Below are 16,977 nucleotides of genomic sequence, written 5' to 3'. Positions count from 1 at the left end.
TCACGGTCAGGGCGGCTAGGGTCTGGAACCAACTTCCAAGAGAAGTGGTGCAGGCTCCTGCCCTGGGGGTGTTTAAGAGGAGGCTGGATGAACACCTTGCTGGGGTTGTTTGACCCCAGTACTCTTTCCTGCCACGGCAGGGGGTCGGACTAGATGATTTGTTCAGGTCCCTTCTGACCCTAGAAACTATGAAACTATAGGAAAGCCAATTGGAGGTTTCTGGCCCACTGGGATGAGCAGCTGTGCAGGGCAGGTCTGGGACACAGCCGACAAGTGGAAAGCAGGGAAGTGCTCAGGAAGCTGGCCCCGCCGTTGAGAAAGCTGGAAGAGTCAGAACCACCATGTTGGAGCTAGATTTGACCCACCGCTAACTTTTCAAATCTCATGCTTGAAGCCACGTGTTAACATAATATAACTCACTCTCACAAGTAATTATTCATAACTCTCTTTCCACATTACATCTGTGTCCAAGGAGTGAGTGGTGGCATTTTATTTTTCTGGATTAGGAGAAAAGTTCATTTTCACACTTCATGTGTTGAGTCCCAAGGAAGCCAATGTGATTATTCATGTGAGCTACCACTCCCCGCATGAGAAACCAACTCACAGTCTGTTTTATAGGAGAATGAAGCCTCCTTTGACTGCAGGAGTGGATATAATCTTGACTCGAGTCACCAGTGGTGCCTCTACAATGTATTTTTAAGTTCAAAATTCTTCTGAGAATGGCCCCGTCATCTTCTGACCTTTACTGCTTTCAATACCACTGCTGACACCCGTGACTAATTTATGATCTATGAGTCCAAGCTGTGACCAATGCAAAAAATCTTTACAAAATCTCATCCAGGTTGGTTAGCACACTCTGTTGACCTCTGTCAAGAGCTCTTGTCGGCACATGGAGCTATTCCGAAATATCTCTGTATGTGGACACACTTATTCTGGAATAAAGAGTGCCTTGTTCCAGTTCAGCTTAATCCACTTTCACTTTCAAGTGCAGACAAGCCTTCGGATCTCAGCTATGAGTGAATGCACACAAAGAATTTACTGCAGCAAAAGGGCAAACTCCATGGATTTTTCCGCAGTCGATAGGCTTGGTGAAAAATAGCAACAGAGCAGGCACCGAGTGACACTTAGGGCTATAACATTATGCAGATTGGTGCAAGAAAATTTGCCATCAGAACGCCATGGCGGGGCCAGGAGTTGGTTATTTTTGCATATGCTGGAAACATGACAAGTGCTCCTACCCAAGCGGCTCTGCTCTGTCACCCTGCAAGTGCTTCACAGCAGGTGTTACCAATAGGATTTCTTTTTGCTAGAGCCCCCAAGGATTGACACAGCAACTCATCCAATGTGGTATCAAGTGAACTTTTATAGTAACCCCTAGGCAATATTACAGGTTTCCTCCCCGTAATGGCAAGGGGCTCCTTAGACATTACAGCAGCAACCTTTGGGGGTACCAGGCCTCGGGTCCTCTGCTGGGTGTGTGAGATCTTAGTTCCTGGCTCCCCGCTGTTTGAGTGGGCACGCCGCAGCTGTGTCCATCCTCCCAGGGTCACAGCATGCTAACAACACACCTTCCCATTGTTAGTCCACCACTCTCGTAACTTTCCTCATCCCAAATCATCCAATCCCCTGGCTCTGTGCCAAACCTTCCTCATATGGTGCACCAATCCCCTGGCATGTGCCGGGCACATTTCTTATAGAGAAACCATTGTGCCTTGCTCGCCTAGCCCACCAATCACAGCACTCCTCTCCCAGTGCCACAAAAGGTGCTCTGTTCAATTTTGTTGCTTAATTCTGGGAAGGCCTGGGCTGCCTGGCCTCTTGCCAAGAGCCTTAGCATAACTCAGTTTGTCCGCTAGAGCAGGAACCCTTTTCTCAATTAAACAGCCAATTAAAACCTACTTCGGTGCTTAGCAACTGACATCAACAGGCAAGGCTTAGCTGCTTTCCACAATGGGAACTTAATTTGAATAAAGGGCAACTAATAATGATTTTTGAAGGCAAACTAAAGTTAAAAATTGATTAACGATTTTCTTTGAGAAGGTACACTTCTCCTGGGTGCCAGTGCATGTGCCTCTATTCTTGCTAAAGCTTTGGGGTTATATCTTCCTAAGTGCACACACTATACCCTGCCAGGCTATATTTAAAGTCTCACTGGGCATGTCTGTACATGTGCATTTGCTGCACAGTAACTGAAATTACTGCACAGTATGGGCATGTGTCTATACGTGCATGCCCATACTGTGCAGTAAATATGGTGACTTACACTGACTCGAGTGTAAATTTGATACCTGCATCACGCAGGTATCAACTTTATGCGGGATTAGATACTGCGCGGTAATGCATGTATAGACGTTGTACTGTGCAGTAGCACCATGTGTGGACTGACTGGGGACTAACTTTAGCCCTGAATCAGTCCACACACAGCGTTAATGCACTTTAGTGCCTGCATGTGTGGACACCGACCTATTCCTGCTTACTGCACAGTAATTTACTGTGCAGTAAATTTAAAGGTGGAGTAAATGCATGTGTAGACACGTCCACTGTCAATATCATGTCAGGTTTTGACTGAAAGAAAAATCCTCCCCCTTGCATATGATGGAAGCTTGTTTCATGCAACCAGACTTCTCTGCTCCTCAGCAAGAAGACTTCTGAAAGGAGAACTTCGCTACTGTCACATGGCACTACATTCAGCCTATATCTTTAAAAGCAATTCGTAATTCCAGACAGGTTTCATAAACAGAGAAGGCTTCTTTGAGTTCACTAACTTAATGAAGCCCATATGGCTGACTCATGTAATAAATATTCAATCATTCCAAGGAAAATCGTTTAAAAAATCTCCACCACACACAGTGCGGTTGCCTGCGTGGTCTAAAAGTAGATAACTAGCCACAGTCAAATCTCTCATGATCTTCTGCAGCACTGTCAAACATCTTATTTGACCTTTAGTGAATTGTAAAGAAGGTGTAAAACCATAAATTATATACACACATTTATGCAATCCTCCATACCCTGTAATTATGTATTGCAACTATGCTGTAAACAAAGTTTGCTACTGGAAACTTAGCTGCACCAATGAATTAAAAAAAAAAATGTATTTCAGTAATACTGATTTAGAGTTCCTTCAAGGTTTGTTTTATCTGTTTTATATCCATGTAGGAACTAATTAAAAGATATGGTCACAAGTGTATATGTGTTAGACAATTATATGCTCTAAGCGTTCTCTGTTTGCATATGGCCAAATACACACCAAACTATAGTACAAGCATTGCCTCCTAATAGGTATGACTGAGATGCCCAAAAAGGCCCTTTTTCTACAATGAAAACTATTCTCCCATTGAAATGAAGGGGTGCATTTCAAGGCATGCAAGGTGCATGCAAGGTTCAGCATACCTTGAGCACAAAACTGGTTCAAAGCTCACAGAAATGTAACATTTGGCAGCTTTCCATTGATTTTAATGGAACTTGGGCTAGAAATCAAAGTTGCCAAATGAAGCCGATCAGTTGTGCCAGGATATGTCTCGGCACAACAATTCCACTTCACTGGGTGAAACGCCTGTCACCTGTTGTCCCGTCCCTTGGTGCTATGGGACAATGAATGACATGTTCAGCTGGGGCTTGAGGGGCCCAGTCCTGTGTGAGCTGGGAAAGCCTGTGCAGGATGGGGCCCTTCGAGCCAGGGGAGCACCTGCCCGGCTTTCCCGATTTACAGAGACGCACACCCAGGGAATCTCCATGGTGCACCATTTTAAAGGAGAGAAATTTAGGATGTCCTCACTTACAAAGGTGCACCCCCAGGAATCCTGGAGATCCCAAGGACACATCTTTGGAAGCAGGAAACCCTGATTTTTCCCTCCTACAGAGATGTGCCTTGAGATTGTCGGGGCACATCTCTAAGTGGAGGTAACTGGGCACACACGCTTAGAATATGAGGGCCCTATTCTGCATGGCAATTCCCAGAATGCACGGGATCAGGCCCCTCAAACTCCTGGAGCACCCTCCCAGAGTGATTGGAGGGTGTGGGCTGCTAAATAATACCCAAAATTTGTTGCGTCCACAAATTTTGAGTAGTTGTAGCATGACAAAGTGCATTGACATCTTGGACATCTATTTCCACCCTTGGATCAAGCTTGTATGATTCAGTGACAGATGTTAAACTTGTCCTAAGGGTCAAACCCTGCCCTCCCTCAACAGCTACGTAGGATGGCAGCAGAAAACACCAATGTAACCGTTGCACTGTAGAGAGAAGTTTGTGAACCCCTCTGCAGAGAGGCTAGTGCCCAGCCTAGCTATGTAGTGGTTATGCAGGGAACAGCTGCCTGATTTTCAGAAAGGAGCTGTAAGTGCAGATCTACCCATGTAGGCCATCTCAGGCCTTCCACTTCCAGGCAAGAGCAGCTGGGGTCAGAGAAGTACACTGTGGGATGCTCAGAGGACTACCTTGCTGGCCCACAACTGCCACACACCTGCCTGTCGTGATGTCCCAGGAAAATATTCTAGCACACTTTATCCCACATATGTCAATGCGAGTTGCCCCAGGATAGCAGCCACATATGTCTGTACATTCACACTCCAGCCCAGAACAAAATGGTTTCTCCCACAACTCATGCAACATCTGTTCACAACCCAGTGTTTCCCTGCGTGTGTGATACAGCAATTAGCAGCTGGAAGCTCATGGGCAAGGGGAAGTTATACTTGCACAAGATGCGGCCCAGCTCATTCAGGTTTACAGCTGGGGATGAGAAGGTGCAGTTTCCGTATGCCAGCCTGCCAACACACCAGTGACAAGAGCACGTTACTGATGCTCCGGAAGGTGCCCCACGTGTCTGGAGGAATGGCTGCAAGTGACAGGAAGATATGGGTTCGTTCCTGGAAACAGATTAATAAACAAGATAGACGCATTATCTTCTGGCTTGAATGCATCTACACGGCAATTCCAATTGCTCATTGATCATCCTCGGAAACGCTGCAAAACAAAGCTAATCACAGAGGAATCAGGCTGGAAGAGACCTCTGGAGGTCAGCTAGGCCACCCCCCTGCCTGAGGCAGGATCATCTCTACCTGAACCATCTGGTAGAAATCCTTGTCTAACTTCCTACTGTGCTAAAACTATGCAATCAACCCTGCCACACAGCCTAATCTGCCACAGGTAAAACAAGGGGACAACAGTGGTCCATGTGCTAGTGCAGCAAGGGTTGTTAAAATGTGCTCAAGCGATGCAAGGAAGAGAGCTGCGATCCCTGTTATAGTTAAATTCCCTCTTCAGCCCAAATGTGGTGATCAGTCTGACCCAGAGTAGAAAGGCAAGACTCTCCAACCAGGGACCTCAAGAGTATTTGTCCTAACAGGAGCACTGACGCACTCCAGTCAAAATCCCCAGCCAATATCCAATGGGTCTGAGGATGGTTAAAAAATGCCCTGACATGAACAAACTGGTATGACCGCATAATATTACATATATGGACACGATCACTAGCAAAGACAAGGTGCTTGCTCTTCTCCTTCTCTGGGAGCTGTATGCAGCAACCCAAAATCCAAAATCGTGATCAGGCTGAATTGTAAAGTCATTTCACACCCAACTCAACATGGTGAGACAGTAATGCTCTAGACGAGCATCTGCTATCAGCATCATTAGTATTTCTTTTCAAGGATTTAAGTCAGAGTTTGTTTCCTTAAAGATCCCAGTAAACCTCACGAGTCTAGGTCAGCAAAGTAATTTCTTTTGGCAAGTTGATTATTGTTCAAAGAGCTGAACAACAATAGCTCTGTCTATACTGATGTGGTTTTAGACTAGCTCTCCCCTACGAGCTGCAGCTACTGCTGAGAGGGCTGGGTTCATTGCAATCTCGATTGATTTTGTAGACAGATTTTCCCCTTCAAGGTATGCTCACTAGCAGATACAGCTCTATTGCTTATTAATGCAATGATCACTCTTCCCTTTAGATCCTCAGACTGCAAACTCCTCACAAAGGGACCCTCCTTTCTGATGACCACCGAAAAGAATTTAGATTAGATCCAAAAGATATGTGGGCACTTAACGTTCATTGATCTGAAATGTGAGTCAATGGGACTTAAGAGCCTAAATACTTTTTTTTAGAGGTTGTCCTTAACATACAGTGGGTGCCACTGTGAGTAACCACTCCTGCAGCTGCTAGTATACAATTAATTCAGCCAAATTAGTATTACATTAGCATCTACAAAGATCACAACCCAGAATCTACTGCAGCATGTGGGAAAAGACTGGATGATAAAACCCATTAGCTCTTACATGAATGAGCAAACTTATTAGTTTCAGAGCTGCAGGATTTTAGCTATAGGAACATCACACTATTGTTGAATCTGACTTAACAGTGCTTAAGATGTTATCCTGATTTTTCAGATGAGGGCATTAAATAAAACCATGTCAGAGCAATGGAGAGCTCTCAATTTAAGAGGCCAGGCTCTGCAGTTAGAAGACACCAAAAAAAAAAAAGAAAGAAAGAAAGAAAGAGGAGCTTAACACTGATAAATCTGATAGCATGAACAAAACTGATTTATGGCTCAAGTGAAACATCCAAGCTCCTGACAGTCAGGAAAACAAATCTTTAAAATATAGTTAGCCCCTCTTGCTAGAAACTTTACCCTATTGGCTTCACACTCAGAAGGCTTAAGCTGCAAATGGCAGGAGAAGATTTATGTGCTCGTCTGAACAAAATAAGTAAGGGTAGGAAAACTTGACCCCACAGTTTTGAGACATGCCTGCCATAAATAACCGACTGATCTGGGCGCTAGCAGAGCCATTGTCAGGCGTGGAGTGCCTGCTGCGATTCAGGCACCACATAAAATGCTGAAGGTGCCAGCAAAACAGACGTGGCCAGTGACTAAACACGATCATCTGCCTGGAGAAATGCTCAGGGGAGTTAGTGAAAACCGGAGCCTCTTTCATCTCAGCCATTTCACACCGTAGCTACCGGCGAGAATGATATGGAGCCATTCTGCCAGGGATGAAAAAGCAGAAAAATAAAAAGACCAAAATCACAACCTGGGTCTTGAGAAGTAAATCATTTGGAAGAGAAAAAATGTCGCAAACTCAGTTGACAATCCTGTCTTGACGCTTGTAGACAACTAGTCCTCTGTGCCGTACTCACCAGAATTATGCAAATGCGACTGGTAGGTTTAAGTTCACTAGGGCTGTATTTTCTCTTTAATTCTGAGGCTAAGGACAACGGATGCTTTTCTTGTGGGAGGCTGGGTAACTTGACATCTCTCATCACTGTCCATCAGGTAGAAGGAATGGAGATTGTTTCACTATCAGACATAGGGGCATTTGGACCGCTTTGGAAAAAGAGGCATGCAGTCAAGGCAACGTGAGCATCTTTGGTGTTGTTGCTGCATTTTTGAGCATCTTTGTTGTCCTTGCTGCATCCTGGAAGCAGTTTCAAAACTCACACGGGGTTAAAATGGGCTACTCTGCGCTGCGCTGTGCTACGCTACACTACGCTGCCTTCCTTAGAGAAGACTTTTCCATCTAGACAGAGAAGGAAGCAGCAGCAGGAGAAAATCCACTGAATTTCTGCCACATCAGGTTGGCAAACAGTTTTATTGCGTTCTGGAGACCAGTGAGCCCTGAACGGTGGTTCAGAAATACCACTGCTCCACCCCACGTTTATACCAATATGTAGTGCAATAGCAAGGCAAAAGAGTAAAGTTTTGCCTAAGTGAGAATGATTGCACAAATCCGACATCTCTCCTCATAGGGCCTATCCGCCAAGTCCTCGATCATGCAGGTGGCCCTTCTCTGCACCCTTTTGAGCTTATCCACATCCCTCTTGAAGTGCGGTGCCCAGGTTATGGAGAATTGAGTCCAACATTACCACCCGAGTGAAGACGATCTGTAGAAAATTGTCCTCTTTTCTATCATGAGACTGACCAGTGCTTTCTAATGCCAGCTCTTTGCTTTCCAAAAACAAAAAGAAGTTCCTCATTTCAGTCATCAGACTTGAGAAAGCTATTGAGCGCTGGAGGCCAGAGGCAGCTCAGTGTGTGGAAAATGATCATTCGCTCTTGCGTTCTTGGCTGTCAGTCTGGTCCAGCAATTTCTACCATACATCACAACTTGTGTATGACTATTCTCTTCCCAAGGATGATGCTCAGCCTGTCTTAAATGACGCAGGTTTTCCCCATGGCGCCAAGTCTCTTGTTCTTTACATTACAAAAAGCAACAGGAAGTACAGCAGAGGTAGAGTGTCAAATACCTGTTTCTATCAAATAGACAAACACACTTGGCCTAACCATCCACATCATAAAATCATGGATTAGAAAGATCGGAAGGGACCTGTAAGATCATCAAGTCTGGTCCCCTGCCACAGGCAGGAGGTAACTGGGCTCAAACGAGCTCAATGAGATGCTTGTCCAGCCTCCTCTTGAACACCGCCAGGGATGGAGACTGCACCACGACTGCTGGGAGTGTGTCCCGGATTCTAGTTACCCAGATGAAAAATAACCTTTTCCTCTACTAGCTTGTGCCCATTGGATCTCGTCCTCCCAAGGGGTGGCCTTCTGAAGAGTTGCTCCCCCAGCCCCTGGTGTTCGCCCCTGACATACTTGTAAGCAGCTATCAGGTCACCTCTCAGTCTTCTTTTACCCAGACTGAACAAACCCAGATCCCGACATCTCTCCTCATAGGGCCTATCCGCCAAGCCCTCGATCATGCGGGTGGCCCTTCTCTGCACCCTTTTGAGCTTATCCACATCCCTCTTGAAGTGCGGTGCCCAGAACTGGGCACAGTGCTGCAGCTGTGGTCTTACCAACACCGAGTAGAGCGGGAGGAGCACCCCTCTGGACCTATTAGCAACACATTGGCTGATGCACACTGGACTTCTATTTGCTCTGTTGGCAGCTTCATCACACTGATGGCTCATGTTCATCCTCTGGCCAATTGTCACCCCCAGATCCCGTTGGGATGCAGTGCCAGCCAGTGGACCACCACCCATCGTATAGATATTGTGAAGGCTCTTCCCAACCAGATGGAGGACCCGGCACTTGTCTCTATTGAACCTCATCTGATTGCCTTCAGCCTATAGGACCAGCCTGCCAAGGTCATCCTGGATCTCTGCCCTGTCCTCAGGTGTGCCCACATTTCCCCACTGTTTGCTGTTATCCGCAAACTCAATCATTGCGCTTTGCACTCCCTCATTCAGGTCATTGATAAAGATGTTAAAGAGCACGGGCCCAAGCGCTGATCCCTGGGGGACACCACTGGAGACGGCCCTCCAGGATGAGGCCACCCCATCAGTTACAGCTCACTGGGATTGGGCGCTGAGCCGCTTGCCAACCCACCTCGCCGTAGCCTGGGCTAGGCCAGTACCCTCCAACCTGGTTGAGCGAATTTCATGGGAAACAGTATCAAAGGGCTTGCTGAAGTCTAGGTAGGTGGTGTCAACCTCCTGTCCCACGTCCAGCTGTTAGTTACCTGGTCATAAATGGACACTGGGTTTGTTAGGCATGACCTCCCCTCAACAATGCCATGCCAGTTGTTTCTCAGTACCCCACTAGTTGTGAGCTTGTGGTTGATGTACTACTCCTTGACAATTTTTTCAAAGATTTTTCCCAGGACCGATGTCAGACTGACCAGTCTATAGTTAGCAGGTCATCCCTCTTTCCTTTCTTAAAGATGGGCACCATGTTGGCCTTCTTCCGGTTGTTAGGGACCACTCCTGAGTTTCACGACTCTTCAAACAGCCTCGTTGAAGGCGCCGTTATGAGGCCCATCCATATACTGCTCTGGCTGTTCTTGAACGGCTTTGAAAAATACAGGGCATGCAAGTGCGATAAGAGAGCCTATAAAGTACTTAAGGGGATATGGCTCTATTCTCATATTTTGCAGAAATACACTTTGTGTATGTGACTATGTCTACACTTCACTGGGTTGCTTCAGGGTCTTTTTTTCCTGAAAATATCCTACTGTCCCAGAAACTTCTTTAGAGCCACCTAAAATAATCCAGTTTCTCTTTTCTTCAAGTATTTTTTCTTTATAAATATATCTTTTTATGGCTGAGACACAGGGTTTTCTTAAGCAGCATTGGCAAGGATGAAGCAAACATTCAGGGTGATTAACAGCATTGAAGTCACTTTATGAATGCTGAAAGTACACATTGACAGAATGGGTGGAGTGCTTCTTGATCAACTGACTCAAGACATTAAGTGCATGACCCTTATCCACTTTATGCACCCCACTGGAAGAACCTGGCAGGATCCCAGGTGTGAACCATGGTTGTGCCTTGGTCTCAGCTGGGGTGCTACTGCTGCCAAATAGAAGTGCCCTGCATGCTTCATGGGGACCCAGATCAGGAAGTGGCCGTGGCAGCAGCAGGCCCATGTCTGCATTAGTTTTATCTAAACAAGGAGCAACGGTCTAGTTCAGGATGTTCCTGCTTTGAGCAGGGGGTTGGACTAGATGTGACCTCCTGAGGTCCCTGCCAACCCTCCCTTTCTATGGTTCTATGATAACTTTAATGCAGGCAGGAAAGCTGGCTCCAGCCCTTCCTGACCTGGCTCCACATGAGGCGTGCAGGGCAGTCTCACTTGACAGCAGTGCCTGCAGTAATGTTGATGCAACAGCACGCCCAAAAAGGGTCTCACAACACAGTGGGGTGCTGCAGCACCCTGGTTGGGAACCACTGGTCTAGTAGGGGGCAGAGGTAGACTTGGAGACACCTACGTGCAATTCTACTGCAGCCTGTTTGAATCTCCAAAAGTCCATTAATGAATCTACTTTGGCAACACACCATCTTCTTAGCTTCAAGTCACAGAGAAGTAGTTGAGGAGAAGGAAGAAGAACTACCCCCTTTTGCACTGAGTCCACTTACGTGTTTATTAAGAATAAGATTTGGCCCTAAAGGCATGTGGGACACCTCCAGGAACACCCATTCTGGCCTATGGTCCCTTTCAAACTGGGAGCTGTGGGAGAAGGGCCCACGATTAGGTGCAAGCTTATGGAGTAGCAAATCAGATATAAAAGACTTCCTGCCTCTGGAGCAGAGCAGTCTCCCAGGGATGCTGGGGGTCACTGAAGACCTCATGTGCATCTCTCCATAGAGAAAAGAGCACATTCAGGGAAGGGCTTAGGTACCTGGTCCCTGCTGCTTTGGGTCCCTGCTTGCTCTTGTTTGACAGTAAACCTGTGGCCGCCCCCCGGAAAAGAATCTTGCTCAGCTCAAGACTTTGTGGGGAGCTTTAAATTGATCTTTCCTGGCTGGTAATTTTGCCTGCCAGTTTCCAGTCCAACTCTCGTTTGCAGTAAGACTCCTAAACACTCCCTCAACAGTGCCAAGGGACTTCAGTGTAAATGAAAAATTAGGCCCTAAATTACTGGGAAAAAATTCTCCACCCTGAAAATATACATGACTCACTGTTGGACCAGAACTGGCATCAGCAAGACTAGCACATTTTAGTTTTTTTCTCTCTCTTTCTCCCTTTTTTTCCTTTTAAAAAAAGCACATTAATTTGTATCACTGTATTAAGAAGAAAGCAAAAGCATCCTTGGGTCTTGTTTCTGAAAGAAAAGTAACATGTGCTGCACACGTGCTTATAAATACATGCATGCACACATAGCACGTTGAAGTGGTTTAACAAAAAGTGTTATCGTGTACATAGAAAATAACCAGCTATATTTAAAACTAGAACCAGCCTTCATAATGAATTATTTTAAAAGGTCAGCTAGCGAGGGCTTTTTGCAGGAAGAAATAAAAAGGCCCTCAACTGTCCTCAGTCCAAAAACCATCAATAGGGCTTATGAATAGTTGGAAGTTATAACCACATGAAATTTTTAAAGGAAATAGTTGAAGAGACTTGAGTTTACCTATCAAGATCTGAATTCAGATTTTGGGGTTGTTCCTATGACAGGTGGTAGAAACTACATCATCCACCATGGCCCCGCAGTAGCTGTTGAGAAGTCAATCAGCACTTGACGGACAAAAAACCCCACATTGCAGCTCATCTTGAAGGACTGCACATATGATAAACAGCCAAGGGGAGAAGCCAATAATGTGTTGAGCTTCGAACAGCAAATCAAGGATAGAGTTGGGAATGAAATTCGATCCCGAAATCATGAGCTTGTTCTCATCAGACATCGGAGCCACTGGTTCAAAGTCTTTTGAGATTAGCTCCTTCGTGGCTGCCAGCCCCTGCATCATGGCCACTTGACAAAACTTCTGCTCTTTGGCCCCCATCTGAATCACTTCTAGGAAGCGCGGCCTCTTTTAATTTGCGTATGGACAGGAAAAACTACAGGAGCAGCTTTGTAATGGAGCTGCCACATTACAAGAGTCCTCCTCACATTTGTTGGGGGGTTCAGATATGAAACTGCAGTTGAGCCTCTAAACACCCCCCCCCCCACACACACACACGAGAACGGGGAACAGCCAGATTTTAGGCAGTGTTACATGACATGAATACAACAAGCTCTACAGGAAGCAACAGGGGGGACAGAACTAGACATAGTGACAGGAGTCAGAGAAGAAACAATGGGCTTTGTTCTCCTCTAGCTGACTTAGGAAGTTGTTCGCAGGACTCCCCACACCCACCGAGGTATATCCACCTGAATTCAACACCTGGCCAACTAAATTGGGCACACAGTAGAAATAATTTATTCCAAATAGGAGCTAAATGGGACAAGTCACATTTTTTAAATGCTTCCCTACCCCGCTCCAAGATACCTACAGTGGCCTCCCCCTTTGAATTTTTTCCCCAATGTACCCTACTGGAAAGGTGGTTATCTCTGAACACCTTCCACTTCTGCTCATGAGTGGCACTGTGAGTTAAAAGATGATCAGGAAGTCACTAGAAAAAATGGTGAAACTTGAACTTTCACTGTCCAGTGGTACTGAAAGGGGGTCCTTCACTCAGGGAACCTGCTGGGGAAGTGGACAGGGATGTTGACAGCAAACAGGGCAGTGAGGAAAACCACCCATTATACATTCATATCATGGGAAAGACCTGACTGAAGAAGCAGAACCAGATGCCATCGGGAACTCCTTTAAATTAGCCCTTCTTTGTGTTATCCTTACTGATGAAAATTAAAAACAAATGCATTGTGTTGACAGCTCTATCTATAGTCTAATCCTCAGATGAACTCACTCATCAAACTCGCCCCATGTAGCAAAACATGTTATAAACCTGTTTCTCAGCTGTGTGAATCAATCATCTCCAGAACCCAATGGCCAACATCTCTGGAACCCAATATATTTTTATTACACTAAAGAAGCCAATGGCAGAGCCCAGGGTTCATCCCATCATCCATGCGTGAAACATTTGTCTATTAAACTCCCTCTGCATTTTTATAGGAACTGCTCCTCCCTGTTGTCAAAGTAACATTTGGCAGGTCAGACCTGGAACGAAGAAAACACAACAATCCCAACTGTCCTAATGGAGAGAGCATACGTGCCATATGCTGATGTTTATGGAACTAGAAGCAAAAGGGATCTGAGGAAGCAGGGGGGCTTGGAGGTGGATACGGTACCTGGCCTGTCAGAGAACTTAACAAAGTGTGTCGAGGCATGGAGGCACTTTGAGATAAATTAACAGACGTGGTCAAGAGATAAGGGGTAACACACACATATGGGGGTGCAGTCATACAAGACTGTGCCTTCAGGAAGAGAAAGGTCTTTCAAACATCTGCCAGTATTGATTCATCAGTAAATTATCACCGCCAACATTTTCATTATGGGAAACTTACAGGAAGAGTTGAGGTCCTGCATTTTCGAAAGACAACCCTGAAGGCCAGTATCTATTAGGGGTGTGCGAAGGGGGCCCTATTCGATTTGGATTTGGATTCGGCCCAAATCAGTGATTTGATTCGCTGATTTGGATCACTGTCCTTATTTGATCTGGCCAAATCTGAATCTGAAGATTCGATGCTGATTCGGAGAATCAGCCATTCAGACATAGACACAGCTTCAGATGTTTTTTCTACAAACTTCGAGGTACCAGCACAGCTTGTGAATGCTGAGATGCTGGGGAGCATGGAGCGCCCCACAGGAGTGCAGGGGGACCCCTGCATGCTTGGCAGAGAGCCCAGAAGGGGACTGGAAGTACTTCTGGTCCACTTCCAGGTCCGCTAGGGAGTGCACTGGCGGTGCCCCCACCCGCACCCTCCCAGATTGGTGATTGGCCGCAGGGGGACTGTAACAGGTTGCCCTCCCCAGCATCATCTTTTGCCTGTTAGCCGTGACCTATGAGGGGCACCCTTGAAGTCCCCTTAAGGTTACTTGTGTCCCGCTTTCTTCTTTCCTGCCACGTCTTGATGGAAATATTATACGGATGTTCTTGTAAGCAGGAGACTGCCTATTGTATTTTGGGTTCGACGCCAAAGCTCCAGGTCCTTGGTCTTGGGGCTCACAGCCCTCCTTCTCGCCCCCAACATAGAGCCCAACCTCTCTGGCCCAGAGGCCCATCTATTGGCCCAACAATCAGGGGGCCACAAGTTCAAAGCTGGGTAGTGGCCCCAAATCTCCACTGTCCCAGTCCAAAAATACACAGGTGCACCCGGCCACCTTGGCCTTTTATGGCTGCGCCCTCTGGCACTGGGGCCTGTGATTCCTGAATGCTATGCCCACACTGGTGTTGGTGTCCCCACGCTGTAGTAAGCCCCCCAATGAGGCCTCCTCCTTCCCCAGTAGCCTCACCCAAACCACTGGTTATTAATCAATCAAAAATAATAAACAGTATGTCCATGCTATAATTGCCACCAAAAATATAATGAAAGAAGGCAGCATGCCAGCTTATATTTTTCCAGGGGGTTGTGCTTCTGCTCCTCACTGCTTGCTATGGTCCTTCTCCTGGGGCTGCTGCCACTTCTCCGAGAGCCCTCAGTCATTCGCAGCACTCACCAAGCCTCTCCGTGGAGCTCTTGTATGCACTCCTTCCCCTTTGGCTGGTGGCCCCTACTGCCGCCCAGCCCGGGTTTTATAGTCTTGGCCTCCCCCCTTCCAGTCATCCGACTAGCTGGCCAGGCTCAGCTTTAACCCCTGCCTTACCAGCATGCTTTGCCCAGAATGTTCTGGTCTTAAAGGGGCCGACCTGCTTTCTGGTAGCAGGGCTAGGGTTCTCTGTTACAGGGAACAGACTCAGGAGACACCAATCACTAAGCTGGGTGAGGGCGTGGGGGTGCCCCCAGCGTGCTCCTTGGCGGACTCGGAAGTGAAGCAGAAGTGCTTCTAGTCCACTTCTGGGACCGCTGCAGAGCATGCTGGGGAGCCCCCTCCATGCTCCTGTGGGACGCTCCACATGCCCCAGCATCACAGTGTTGATAAGCCGCCTGCTACCTAGAGGTATGTCGAAAAAACATTTAAAGTTGTGTCTATGTCTGAATCTCCGAATCTTCCTGAATCAATTCAAAGGGATTAAAGGGTCCTCTGATTTGATTCGGATTTGGAGATTCGGCCACCAAATTGGGCCATATAGAATCAGGGACTGAAGCTTTGCACAGCCTTAGTATCTATCTATTGTATTTCTTTAGCCTCCTTTATTGTAGTATTTGAGAGTCTCAGAATATATATGTATTATGGGGTTAGAAGCTGAAGCCAAACAAATTCAGATGAACAAATATATATCCTAAAAAAGGAGGTGTCCTGGGGAATGGAGGCAGAGAGAGACTAGAGTGATGGGCCCATGGTCACACAGGAAGCGCTGGCAGAGAGTTGTGAGTCTCCCGAGACCCAGGGCAACAAGTTACCCCTAGATCACCCCTCACCTTTATTGAAGTAGAAGCAAGAGAAATGTTGAGACATTTCTTTTAAAAATCATTAAAGATCAATTTAAAGTTCCCTACAGCTTCTTGAGCTGAGCAAGATGCTTTTCAAACTTGAGTGAAGGACACCAGTACAGTCTAACTTGAAAAGAAGCAGTTTTTGCAGCACGTTACTGAAAATGCTGTAGCAGTAATTTCAGGTGTGTGTTTAGGTGCTCACAGCTGTATTTGTGCTCTTTGGCTGGGCAATCAACCATGTACATGTTCACACAGAGATTTATAGTTCACACAGGACCTGTGTGGAGACCTACCTGTGCAGCTGGGTACCTCTGCCAATATTGTAGACACAGTAAAGGAGATACTGAAATTTAACCCAACATTAAGTACCTTAATACAGGAAACCTAAGTTTAGGATGCTGGTAACATACATCAAAGAGAGCAAAAATGTATACAGAAATTGGTAGATGACCAGCTGAATGTGAGCTTGCAGCAAGAAGCAGTAACTAAGAGACAATACAATCCTTACATACATTAAAGCAGGAAAATATCATGTAGCAGGTTATAGTACCTCTGAATGTAGCTTTAGGGAGACTGTTACTGGGATAACATCCCCACTGTTGGTAATCATGCTTCAAAAGAGTGCAGAAAAGTTCAGAAAAGAGCTGAAAGAATAAGTCAAGGTCTGAAAAACAAGTAGGTAAGAGACCTAAGAAAATCTATTAATCTAGTTTCCTTGAGTGAATGTTGAGAGATGACCTGATCCCAGTCTACAAGCATCTACATGGGAGAGGTTGCTGATCACAGATGTCTCTGATTAATCAAAACAAAGTCGTAAGGACAGCCAGGCGTTGGAAGCTGAAGCTAAACAAATTCAGATGAACACATTTTTAGCTGTAAGGGTGATTTGCCATTGGAACAACGTGCCTAGAAACGTGAAGGATTGTCTACCATTGTAAAGATTAAGTTTATACACACACACACACACACACACACACACACGCACAGAGGGTGTTCATATATACAAATTAGGGCTGTGCGAAGCTTCAGGTGCCGATTCGATTTGGAAGAGATTCAGCCCGATTTGGTGGCCAAATCTCTGAATTGAATTGGAAGACCAATAAAAAGGTCCAAATTGATTCAAAGCTCTCTGAATCAGTTTGGAAAGATTCAGAGAGCTTCAGAGATTTGGGCAGTCCCCACTCGCTGCCACAGGGAGCTGGACCTGGACTACGTGCCGGTAAGCAGGGGGTGGG

This window comes from Crocodylus porosus, unplaced genomic scaffold, assembly GCF_001723895.1.
Source record: "Crocodylus porosus isolate Cpor-Errol unplaced genomic scaffold, CroPor_comp1, whole genome shotgun sequence".
Classification (NCBI taxonomy): domain Eukaryota; kingdom Metazoa; phylum Chordata; order Crocodylia; family Crocodylidae; genus Crocodylus; species Crocodylus porosus.
Note: the sequence above shows the minus strand (reverse complement) of the source record.